The sequence below is a fragment of the Sphaerodactylus townsendi genome, linkage group LG01 (genome assembly GCF_021028975.2).
Source record: "Sphaerodactylus townsendi isolate TG3544 linkage group LG01, MPM_Stown_v2.3, whole genome shotgun sequence".
In the NCBI taxonomy this organism is placed as follows: Eukaryota; Metazoa; Chordata; class Lepidosauria; order Squamata; family Sphaerodactylidae; genus Sphaerodactylus; species Sphaerodactylus townsendi.
Window position 1 is genome coordinate 107,560,351 of NC_059425.1, and position 13,331 is coordinate 107,573,681.

The window sequence follows — 13,331 nt, forward strand, 5'->3', positions numbered from 1 at the left end:
GGTTGAGGGACTTGGGAATGTTCAGTCTGGAGAAGAGGAGGTTGAGGAAAGACATAACTGCTCTTTTTAAATATCTGAAAGGCTGTCACTTGGAGGAGCAAGAGAGTTTTTCTTTTGGTAGCAGAGGATAGGACTCACAATAACTGGTTTAAATTATAGACAGAAAAGTACCAACTGCAGTTTAAGATATATTTTTTTACAGTAAGAGTTGTTCAGCAGTGGTTTGGGCTGCCTAGGGAGATGGTGAACTCCCCTTCTCTGGAAGTCTTCAAGCAGCACTTGGATGAATGCTTGTTAGGGATGGACTAGATGATCTGTATGGACCCTTCTGACTCTATGGCCCTTTCCACACGGGCCAAATATGGCAAAAACGCAGTTTCCAGGGAGCCGTTCGCACAGGTGGTGCTGCTGAAACGCAGCAGCGCCGACCTGGCTCCCCTCCACCTCCCCCAGAGCGGTGTCAGGCCGCCTCCAAAAACCTCCCTCCTGGAGGGAGGTTTTTTGGCAAACGTATGTTCCCGCCGGCAGCAGTCGCGAATGGCACCCGTCGGGGCTGTTTCCCCCCCCACTCACTCACCTCGAAGTCGATCCTGCGTGCAGGCTTCTACTGGACTGCTGAGACTCTCCCCTGCAAAGCTGTCCCTCCGACGGCAGCGCATGGGTCTTAGGGAGATCCAGCAGAGCGACACAGGACAACCAGCGAGGTGCGAGTGGGGGGATCGGGCCGAAGAGGCGGACTTTCCCATGCAGAGTCGCCTCTCCCGCTGCTTGGACCTCTATGCGGGGGGGGGCGGCTGCGCTTGCAGACTTCCCCGTTGGGCGACCAGGCTCCCCACCTCTCCAACCTGACAGAATTCACTGCTGGTGCGAGGTGCACCTCCTTTCCGCAGTGTGGAAAGGGCCTATGATTCTATGACCCATGCATGTTTTCAGATTTTAGGCACTATAACATCTATGGATGAAAGTGTTAGGTTTCGTACAAGATCTTGCATACATAGAATTGCATTAGGTCTGTTTATTTTTCTGCTTGTTCACTGCTGGATCCATCCAAATCAATATATTTCAAGTATACTCATAAAAATATAAAATGCATACACAATTTTCGTAATGCATAATTTACACAAATAAGTTTACATCATAGAGGCACATTTGTTAGTGAGGTGAAATTGGCTGCAGTTCCTTGTTGAGTATACACAGTAACATATCTGGGATTATCTCTTGACTACTTTCTCTTTTGTGACCCCAGAAAAATTATCCAGGTGCACACAGCATCAAATTAAAACATATCAAAAATGGCATGTGGCTTGAAGAAGGGGAAATATGTTACACTGCTGATCATTCATTATAACATCATCAATGGTGCCTTCTGCACATGCAGAATAATGCCCTTTCAATCCACTTTCAATGCACTTTGCAGCTGGATTTTACAGTGCGGAATAGCAAAATCCACTTTTAAACAATTGTGGAAGTACATTGAAAGTGCATCATACTTCAGGTGCAGAAGAGGTCAATATGCAGCTGGTGCTCAAGAAAATTAGGCAGTTGCAATCCACATAACAAAACACAACAAAAATGCAGAAGTATCACATTACAGCACGTTGCTGTTTGAGTACTTTGGAAAGGAAATAATCTCCACAGAAAAGAATTACTTTAGCAAAGCAGATTATGTATGTCAAAAGGGAAACAAAGGCATATTTTCTGCACACAAAAAAACCCACTTATCATAGAGAAATGTCAAATACCTTAGCCATATCTGATAGGCAGAAATGTTCAGACCTCTAGATTGAAATACAATGTTCCCCATAGTTTCCCATTTTAATGTGTGTGAATACAAAAGCTTACTGACTTGGGAAACTGAAAGCTTACAAAAAGGGTGCTTGAGAAAAAGCAAACAGGATCAATAATAGAACAATCCAATCCCACCCCTCTAAATCTCCCTCTGCAGAATTCTGGAAGGTCTCAGTGGGCTGAGTTGAACTCCCATCACAACCCTTTCACTGGCACTCAGCTTTTCGATGAGTAGTTTGTTTAATTATAAGGTCATATATTTCTGCAGACTTGGAAAGATCCTATCCATCTAGCCAGCCAGCCAGCCAGCCATCACCCTCCCTGCCCACACATTTTTCTGCAAACCTTGGATTTCCTTCATGTTTGTAGAGAAATCCCTCTCCCTGCATCTGTTCCTAGCTCCATTTTGTGGATCTAATGATCACATTGTCTATGGCATGGTTCAGAATGGTACATATGGTTTTATGTGGCCAAAGAATAAAAATAGAACTAATCAAACTGTTCTAGTTCTGCACATTGACATATTTGTTGTACTAACATTAAAACTGCACTGCTGTACACATCAATATTCAAGAGATGTGAGACTGATATTTTTTTAAAAAATAACAGTAAAAGAAGTTTCAAAAATGCAAATTGTGAAATCAAAATGTATTATGCAAGCTATCTGACAACAAAACTTTGGCTCCCTTATTGCAGAAATTCCTGGAAAATACTCATAGCACTTGTTAAAAGTAAATGTTTCTGCACATTCCATTTACACCTGTAAAGCAATTCAAAGATCAGGCAATCTAGTGGAAACCTCCTACTGGTAGTTCTGATTTTAAAAGAGCAGTTAAACATGTTAACAGCACAAAGGATTTGTTGCTATGAAAATATGTATAGAAAGATAAAACAGTTTTTAATTAGTAGTCTAGTCATGTCTTTGTCTGTGCGATTTCTTGTTGCACATCATAATAAAAGAGAATTTGTGTTCTTTGAAACCAGTAGGAATAGTGAGCCAGCTCTCCATGAGATGGCTGAATCCTATTGTTTGAAGTCTTTGTACCATGTTCATTGGCAGAGACTCAAGAAGCCTGATGTGGTTTAGCTTGAGGGTCAGAGAGAGTGCTGTAGTTTACAGCCAAACTCTCAAGATGGAACTGAGAAATAAAAACACACTGCAAGTTAAATCATGGGTCAACAGGGGGAAACCTCTCTTCATTATGTGATTGTGTGAATGAAGTAGGACCAAATTCCCTGGGAAGTAGATAATGCAAATTATAGATTGCAAAAGATTAATACCAGATGCAATGAAAACAGCACACTTATCTCATAGAAATAAATTTGCCTAGACACTGTATCATCAGCAAGCATAGTATTTCTGTACTATAACCATCATGCGCTAGTTCTAATCTGGAGAACCAGGTTTGATTCCCCACTCCTTCACCTGAATGGCAGAGGCTTATCTGGTGAATCAGATGTGTTTCCACACTCCTACATTCCTGCTGGGTGACTGTGGGCTAGTCGAAGTTCTTTGGAACTCTCTCAACCCCAGCTACCTCACAAGGTGTCTGTTGTGGGGAGAGGAAAGGAAGGGAGCTTGTAAGCCACCTTGAGTCTCCTTGCAGGAGAGAAAGGTGGGATAAAAATCCAAACTCCTCCTCCCTCCTCCTCCTCTTCTTTTCAAAATTTGACTTCAGCTTTGTCAACAGAAAAATTCACTTTTTGTGGAGTGACTCCCGCCCCTCCAAACACCACCTTTTATGGATGCCTGAAGGAGGGAGCAAGTATTTATCCATTCAGAATGAGGACAATATGTTGATAATGTAGCCAAATATGAACAGCTGCATAACATCACTGAACTATGAGATTCCCCCACTTGGTAGTGATCACTATAGTCAAGAAGGTACCACTCCAAAGCAGCCATTCTGACCCACAGTGGGATGAAAAAGGGCTGGAAGCAAGATGGATGGGAGTTTGGGAATACGTCTCAGCTCTCCTAAAACCACTAAACTCTTCACTCCTAAAAAAAAGAGCTCAGCAAATAGGTGGCACAGTCCAGATTTTAAATTAGAAGAACCTAACTGCTAGATTTTGTACACACTCATGCAGAAGTAAGCCTCACAGATTTCAACAGACTTGCAAAGGATTGCAGCACAAGATATGTAAAGAAAACTCAAGAAAAATTATGAAACATTAACCAGTAGGGACTTCTATGTCTTCTAGAATGCCACAGTTCTCTCTGCATTCCTCAGCCCTCCAGTGAGTGTTTATATAAAAGCAAATCAGAACTCCATCCTGGCTGCAGACCAGTTTATAAATCATGCTATGATTAAACTCCAGTTTATTGTGATGTCTGAATGCAGGCTATGGTTTGTTGGTGGCTGCTAGATTGCAATTCTGAACTATTTTTTTTACCTGAGTTAACTGTGGGTGTCAGATTCCGCAGCAGCATCTCCCCTCTTAGGCCCTTTCCCCACTTACCTTAAGCCCCGCGCTACTCTCCTCAAGTAGTGTGGGGTCCCCCGGCACTCCCCACTACAGGGGCGGCGACAACACAGCTGCCCCAACGCTGCCGCTCTCGCACCCCCTCAGCACGCGGCATTCCTGGCGCTCCTCAAAACGGTGCCTTTTGATGACATGGGCGTGTGCCAGAGATGCCGTACGCTGAGAGCAACAGCGTATGCGCAGCAAAGGGCAGCAAAGGTAAGTGGGGAAACGCCCTTAGTCTCCTGCACACAGAGACAGAGGCAAAGACCAGCAGGCATCCTTGCTACTCGAGTTGCATTCAGATATTTACAGAGCTGTCTTCAGAACACTCCCTCTTTTCCACGGCGTTTTTCTATGTTCCTCCTGCCCATACTAGTGAAGAAGATGGAGGAAGCTTCAGAGACTTCAGCTCTTCCAAAAGAGAATTAAGGCAGCCAAATGGATATTCCCAAACTCCTATTTTGTTTCATAATATGGGCTTTGGAGGGAGGGGAGAGTGGCTGACAATTAGCAAGAAAGAAAGGGGGCTGTAAACAATTTATTCAGTGTTAAAAAGTTTAGGAATTCAGCAAAGCTGCTAGACAAAGGCGAGGGGGACAAATAGTTACAATCCTTAGCCAATATCCAAGAGAAAGAGGCTTGGCTTGCCAAAAGCTTCTTCCATCCCTGTAGCCTCCTGCCATTTATGGCAGCCAACCAATAGCAACTTGGCAATGTAGGCAGTGGAACTTGCCCAGCAACCTAACAATGCAGGTTGTTGGCTCAGAATAGCACCCAAGGATGCTGGTTGGAGGTGAGGAAGGAGACAATCTTCAGACTAGCTTGAATTTACAAACTATAATATGTTACATACTTCCACCAGATTAATATTGCAGTGACTGAATGCCACCAATATCTTGTAGGTAGCTGACATTTGTTTTTTCTTGTACACTTCATCAATAGTACTATTCCATGTTTTAGTTTTGTGGGACTGAGAGATCTATCTACCCAAGGAGTACAAGCCAGAAAGGGTGGCTGAGATTTACCTTGACTGCCATTGCTGCCCAGGGGTGGAGCAGGGAAAGGGGCAGGCTCAATGCTGGCATCCAGCCCAGCATGGGGCTGGGTGCCCCATCTGCCAGCACGAGCGAGCGACATGCCTGGATGAGGCTGTCCCGTGTGTTGGTGTTTTCTCCCATGCATCAGGCAAAGTTATTACTGGGGGACAGCAGACGTGCTGCCCAGTGCTGGATCTGTCCCCTATGCTGAGCCTCTGCTTCCTTTTGCCAGCACACCAATAAAACGGCTGTGGCCAAATTTTATCCACATATCAAACACAAATTTTATCCACACAATGGGGTTTTCTGTGTCTCCTCCTGCACTCTCAGACCTCTTCCTCCCCTCCTTGGGCTGCAATACATATTATTGCTCCACAACAGACTGGCACCTAATTCCTTTTACCCAAGGCATTGATCTTTGCAGTGTTTTCAGTTTTTTTAAAAAAATTACCATTGGAACATATTCCAAAAAATTACAGAAAATTATCCAATGGCTTAGTGGCGATTTGAACCTGGGTATTCCCACCTCATGTCCAGTATTCAATCCTTGTGCCACAAAACACAAAAGTATGCAAACATGTTCAGCAAAGAGGAAAGGAAGATGACAGGCCATATTTTAAGCAGCAAACCTTATTTCAGTGTTCTCTACTGAAGCAAGTTTATTTCTGACAAATACTTTTTTTAAAAAACTGATCAAGGTTAAAAACTGTGTGAACACCCACTGTACTGGCCACCCCTGCAGGGTATGCCAGCTTGGACTTATAGGAGATCGGCCCTCCTTTTGGAACAAAAGAGACACAACTCCGGCTTCAGTTCATAAGCGCTTTACCTGCATCGGGTAGTTAACAGCACTCCTGCAAACTTGATCCCTGCACCACACCAACCAACTCACTCTTGCCCTGCCTTCCTTTTTTCCTTCTCAGGAAGTTCCCTTCCTCCTGGGAGCTCCCTGCTTCCCTTCCTCCTGGGGGTGAGCTGTTTGTCTTGCTCTGCCAGCATGAGACTGGCTCTTCAGCTTTCCTGGTGGATTTACTCCTTCACTGCACCCTGGCTGGTGTGGTGTGGTGTGGACCCTGCCCCACTCTCTGAGGCTGCTGAGGGCTGCTGATTGCAGCTTGGTTAGGATTGTGCTGCCTCCACCCTGTGTCTGGGAACTGCTGAGAATTACTCTTGCTGCTCAGGTTCTTCTGCCATTTCTCTGCTGTTGCTGCTGGCTTCCTGGAGGTTCCTGCTCCTTCTGTTAAGTCCTGGAGTAGGGCCAGGGGTGGAGTGGCCAAGGGGACATGTGGGGTCATATGTCCCCGGCACATGCCATCCTGTCACATGGGGGGTGCAAAATTGCTCCCCAAAACCCTCCTCCCCCATGTCAACTTGGCTCCCAGTCAGTGCAGGGGAGGAGGGGTGTGCCGTGGGGGGGGGGCGCTTTTGCGCCCCATGCCTCTCCCGCACCCTCATCCGAGTCAGTGTGGGGGAGGAGTGCAAAATTGCCCACACATCCCTGCCCCCCTTGGCTGAGCTCAGCCCTACAAGGCCCAGCGGAGGCTGCAGTCGAGCACCCCTCAGCCCCGCCCTGCCAGGCTTCCTAATACCACCACCGGCTCAGGTAAGTGGGGCGTGGGGGCATAGCTACCATGGGGCATGGGGGGAAAGCGTCGGATGCCATTTTGCCATTTTGCCCCAGGCACCATTGCACCTGCTATATCTCTGGGTGAGGCTGTCATTTGTGAGGTGCTCCAGGGTCCCTGGGTGAGCATTTGTGACAAGGAGGATGCTGGGAAGCAGCCCCATCCCAGGACAAACTAATACAGTTTTTACTTCGTTTGCATCCTATAATTTACCAGATGATGATTAAAAAGCTGAAGCTGAATCCACATAGGATTCATGTTGTTATGGTTTATGGTCTTGTGTTACAGTGAAGAATCAAGTCCAATGTTACACTTTCTCAAATGGTGAGACAGAAACAGAAATATGAAGTCCCAGGAAAACAAATCCAGGGGAAAAATCATTTCCCACTTAGGATAGTTCTACTTCTGGTGGAAAAATTAAGACATTTTGGAGAGCACCAAAAAGAACTCATATGAAGAAGTTTCTCTTTGTGGAGATGTTTTTCTAATTTAGACATTTACTTTTCCTTCCTAGGTGCTAAAGTAGCATAAGGTCCAAAAGGCTTTGCTCACTCTCTCAAGTGCTGCGCAAATCTACAATTTACCTTTTAGGAAATAGTGCAATTCTAAAAAGAGTTACACCAATCTAAGCACACTTAAATGAATGGACTTAGACTGCAGTAACTCCATTTAGGATTGAACAGTAAGACATCTATATTTTTAAATTCTTCTGTATGGAAAACATTATACATTCACAATTCATACATAGAAGATTATAAATCCCTAAATAGTCTCTGTCCAGTATATTTTCAGGAATACCTTCAACTATTTGAATTATTTAAAAATATTGGGGGAAAGTATTGCTCTCTTGTTAGGTGTGCATTCTCTGTGGCAGAAATGCACTTCCCAAGGATGTAAGTTATTCATTATGTACTTCTGGATGGCAGATTGTTTATTTTGAAAAATGAGATGTAACAGCTCTTGCTTTTAGGTAAGAAATTGTTTTTATTACTGTAAGCTGCAAGTTATTGATTAAAAATGATAGCTTCCATTTTCTCCACTGCATCTTTTTATCAGTCTATAAATGCACACACGTCTACAAATTGGCACTTGTCTGATGAACATGAACAAGAAAGGGTTAGAATTCAAACAATATAATCAACGACAACTTTTGCAAGTACTTTAAGCCTTATTCCCATTTTCCAAATCAGTTCTTGAAACTGAAAAATAAGGCAATGTGCTTTGGGCTGAAGCATTAATAGAAAATTTCCAGATTATATTCTTCTAAACTGGTTAATTAAAGTTGGAATGAAAGGGCACATGAGCAAAAGAAGCAGCAAGAAAATATGTCCCCCCCCCCCATATACTCAGAATATGTACGCAGAATATCAAAAGAGGCTTGCCATCCTTTCATTCACCCTTCTGCTGGGGGTCTACATTCCTCCTCCAAGTATGAAAGGTAGGGAGGGAAGGACAGTGGCAGCCGGTGGAGTACTTAGCCATTTAGGTTTTAGCTACCAGATGGAGATCTCCCAGTATTATAACTGATCTCCAAGCAACAGAGATCAGTTTACCCAAAGAAAATGGCCACATTGTGCATGTTCAGTGTTAAATCTATAGGGAACTAATATTAATATTAGGTTTTCCAACCTCCAGGTGGTGGCTGGAGATCTTCTGGGATTACAAGGATTTCCAGGCAATAAAGATCACTTTACCTGGAAAAAATGATCACATTGGAAGGTGGCCTACATGGCATTATACCCCATTGAAGTTCTTCCCCTCCCTAAACACCACCTTCTCCAGCTGCCACCCCTCCCCCAAATCTCCAGGTATTTCTCAACCTGGAGCTGGCAACCTTACACAATATGTTTTGATCAAATGGTTTTCAGATTGCCACTGCTAAAAGCATTTTGTTAGGCCAGTTCATAACCACCATGGCATTTATTTCTTTTATTGGTGACTTACTGATTTGATTTGTAATGAATTTTAATACAGTCCTATCATAGTTGCTCCAACAGTCTTAGGCTATAATATAGTACCTCTGCATAAGAAGATGTTGTCCCTTTTGGAGGAAGCTTTGATCATGTATTATGGAGAATAATCTAGACACGTACACACAGTGGCGTACCTAGGCAAACTGGAGCTCTGGGCAAAACCTGAGTTTGATGCCCCCCTCCCCCACCATGACCAAACAATGATTTTTTTCCACCAGGTCATTTCAAAGTCACCATCACATTATAGAACATGCCCCAACTCACAAATCTGAACACAGCAATGGGCCATGCCATACAGCAGAAATATATTTTTTGAAAACATTTTTAAAATGCTTTCAAAATGTTTTATTACTGCTATGAAAACATTTTATGGTGTTCTATCCATTCCCCCCAATTGGGGGAAACAGCATCACTTTCAATGTTGTTTAAACTGGGGACCAGATTCTCCTTTTAAATCCACCTTAAATCCACAACATTGAAAGTGATGCTATTTTGGGGTGGATTCTCTCCCACCCTGAAACAGCATCACTTTAAATGTTTAAACTGGGGACCTCAGATTCTCCCGTTAAATCCATACCAAATGGGGTGGATTTAATAATAATAATAATAATAATAATAATTTATTATTTTTATTACATTTGTATACCGCCCTACCCCCGAAGGGATAATACCCCCGAAGGTATTCTCTCAATACCTTTATTAGGCATTGAGAGAATAAAAGAAAGAAAGAAAACAAGGATTGACAGGAAAGGAGTGGATTTAAAAGGAGAATCTGGGGAAATTTATGGGGTGTCTGCTGTCAGGGGTGCAATTACTAAGATAGCAGCACAAAAATTTCAGAGTATCTTCGTGAGCTCCTACTGATGATATCACCCAGGTTTGGTGAAGTTTGGTTCAGGGGGTCCAAAGTTATGAACCCTCAAAGGTGTAGCCCCCATCTTTTATTAGCTCCCATTGGTAACAATGAGGGATGGGGGCACTCCCTTTGGGAGTCCATAACTTTGGACTCCCTAAACCAAACCTCACCAAATCTGGGTGATATCATCAAGAGAGTCTCCTGAAAAATCCCTGATATTTTGGTGCTGCTATCCTAAAAACTGAAGGCCAAAAACAGAAAAAACACTGAAAATACAAAAAAATCCCACAAACAAACCTGCATTTTTTAAACCCGCCACAAGGGGGCACCCTGGGCAACTGCCCACTTTGCCCAATGGGAGGAACGCCTCTACGTACATAAACAAATTAGGGGATGTTGGTCTACCATGCCATATCAGGTTGGTTTTGGACCTGACTCCTTCCATACACTTGTGATGGATCTCTTAAAAAATTAATTGCTTGACTAGAGTCACAGAACAACATCTGGGACAGAATATTATACTCTCTCTCTCTCCCTCTCTCCCTCTGTGTGTGTGTGTGTGTGTGTGTGTGTGAGAGAGAGAGAGAGAGAGAGAGAGAGAGAGAGAGAGAGAGAGTATGGCTTTTTACTGGGATAGGTTACCAAGTATCAAAAGCTTAACCTAAAATTTTTCATTCTAAAGACCATCCTCTGCAGTTTAATGGTATCCCAGTTGCTTTCATTTGTTTCTCTGAAACCCTTATATTTAACTTTAGAAACAGATAAGCAGTTACAATGGCGATGTATAGAATAGTATAGATTTTCCCCCTTTCTGTCATGTGGTAATTGGCACTGTAGTTTTGTTTACCAGAACATAAAGTTCGGTAGAAATCCCACAGTAACGTCATCCCACAGATGGACGCTTCTCACTGTGGCTTTTTGGGATAGTTTCAAAACTTGTGATTCACTTCCTTAAATAGGAAAAAAAAAGTTAAAGTGGCATTCTCCAAGGCATACTGTATTTTTGGGAGGATCAAAGCTCAGTACTAGCCCTAATGATTTGCTTGTGTAACATCCGGAAGTTAAAAAAAGAGGCCAGAATGCTCAGTTCCAAAGTGGTGCTCTGGAAGTGAATAGATAAGATATATAAACGATTAGCCTAAATCACTATAATGTGCTCTAGGTCATTTTTCGTTCCTGGAAAGAAAAGCTTTCCAAGAAGAACTCCAGAACTCTAGAGTCAGTTGGTTGTATAAATGTGCATGTATTCTCTACGTTTGTAATCATCCACACATCATGAGAGATAAATGTTTAATTGGGGAAATTTTGGTGTTACCTACCACAGTTTTCCTGACTATGGGCCTTTCTGCACAACCAAAATGAAACCTTTTGAGGCAAGAAATAAAACATTTCCTCCAAAGAGTTCCGCATAGCTTTCCACAAAAAAATATTTTATTTCCAGCCCCAGAACATTTTAAATACATCCTCCATTTTAGCAATTATTTTGTTGAAACATTTTCAAAAAGTTTGACTTGCTGTGCATATCTCTTTAAAATGTTTCCCACTCCTCTCTGCAGTCCCCAGACCTCCTCTTCAGCGCCATTTTCTGAGCTTGCTCCATTGACTTGCCTGTTTGTTTTTTTAATTCTTTTTAAATGTTGGGGGGGCCGAATCTTCCAAGCTTCGTGTACACAAACTATGAGAATCGCAGTATGAGGCTTTGAAGCAACGTAGTCAGGGGTGCAAAGTAGTCACCACATCACCCTATCCTATAAAATCAATGTAGTACATTACTACGTTGCTGGTAACTACATATATCTGAGATCTCTTGGTTACCTGCTACATACAATGCTGACCTGAGAAAATATCACAGGCGGTACTACACTGGCAAATATAGAGAGAAATGGACAAAGACATGTATCACAAACTCCACTGCAATGCAAGGGGCCCAGGAAGATAATGACTAATAGTCTCTCTGCAAGAACTGGATAAAAGAATGCACTCTGGGACCTAAACAACTGCAGTAGCAAACGACACTGCAGTTCTAGGAATATATTATTATTATTATTATTATTATTATTATTATTATTATTATTATTATTATTATTATTATTAATTGGGTTTATATACCGCCCTCCCCCGAAGGGCTCAGGGCGGTGCACAACATATAAATAAGACACAATCAGATTAAAATAAACCCTTCCCCATTAATATCATTAGTAGTAGATGAAAACAGTATGAGTTTGTGTGCCTTTGAACTATGGAACATTTGTGGTATACCTGGGAACCAAAGAGAAAAACCAGCATAGACAGAAAGCTGCCAACATGAAACAGACCTACAGAATCTACCACTTCCTCTGGCAGCATGCACTAAACAAAGTAAATGTTGGAAACATAGCTCCCTAAGACAGTGTTTTCAACACCGGCTGAAAACAGTTACCAAATTGCCAATTTCTACACTGAGCAATTAATCAGGCTTTTCCTGGTGTCATCTCACGCCATCCAGAGGCCTCAGAAGACAGAGTCCTAGCATGCCCTACAGCCTGAGTGCACAAACTGATTTGCAGACAGCAAAGATTCCAGAGGTGGGTGGGAATATATCTCTCTTTTGTCCATAGCTGGCTATAGGCTGATGGTATGCATGCCACAGCGAATTGTTACCTGAAATGGTGGGAGTCTCTCCCTTTTAGACTGGGGAATTAGTGAGAGCAGACGCTTGGCTTAGTAAAAGGCCGGGCAAACTTGGGATATTTGTTGCCTATTTATTTATTAGATTTATTAATTGCCCCTCCCATGTCTGGCTTGGGGCAATGTACAAACAACATTGCATTACATAAAAACTGTTTCATCAAAAAGACCCATAGTTTAATAGACAAAACAGTACCCAAAATAATAAATAAAACCACATAGTCAATAAAATCAGGAATTAATGCAACCAATTACTAAAAACTATTGAACCAAGTGGGAGAAGTAAAACCTACCTAAGGGCTAAGATGACCCCACGGGAGATTGGTGGTCAAGGATCAGCTTCAACGGAATGCCTGGTGGAACAGCTCTATTTTACTGGCCCTGTGGAATTCCATAAAGTCCCACAGGGCCCTGATCTCCTCTGAGAGATTGTACCACCAGGAGGGGGCCAAGGCTGAGAGGCCCTGGCCCGTGTTGAGGCCAAACAGACCTCCTGTGGGCCAGGGGTAGTTAGGGATCCCTTGTGTATACAGAAATCAGTTTTTGTAAGAAATTTCACAGGAGTGCAAAATAAAGTTTAACAAATTTATTTAGGGATAATAGGGATAAAGGAAAATGCCGTGGGCACCCAGTTGAAAGTGAACCTGATGCCCACAGCATTTGCCCCTCCCAAGCAAAATTTAGCAAAGTTGGTTGGTTCCTTTCAGCCCTGCAGGAAATGCCCCCACCCAGAGTAAGACCCCCACCAGAGTGCCTCCTGTTGAAACCTCTACCACAGAGCCAGCTGGGCATAACAGAAAGCTCCACTGAAATCTATGGTGGGAAAAGTAAATTTTCCAACCATAAAGCTTGCTGAAGAGCCTGGCAGATTCTGGGGATTTTCTGAGTGTGTAAAGCACTGACTGCACATTTTTGA

The 13,331-nt window shown here is 43.0% G+C and overlaps 1 protein-coding gene across 2 annotated transcripts in view; it reads right to left on the reverse strand.

Moving 5' to 3' along the window:
* The window catches only part of PDE7B (phosphodiesterase 7B), a 179,517-nt gene that overhangs the window by 121,707 nt on the left and 44,479 nt on the right, over nucleotides 1–13,331 (reverse strand). The gene's annotated exons all lie outside the window — the stretch shown is intronic.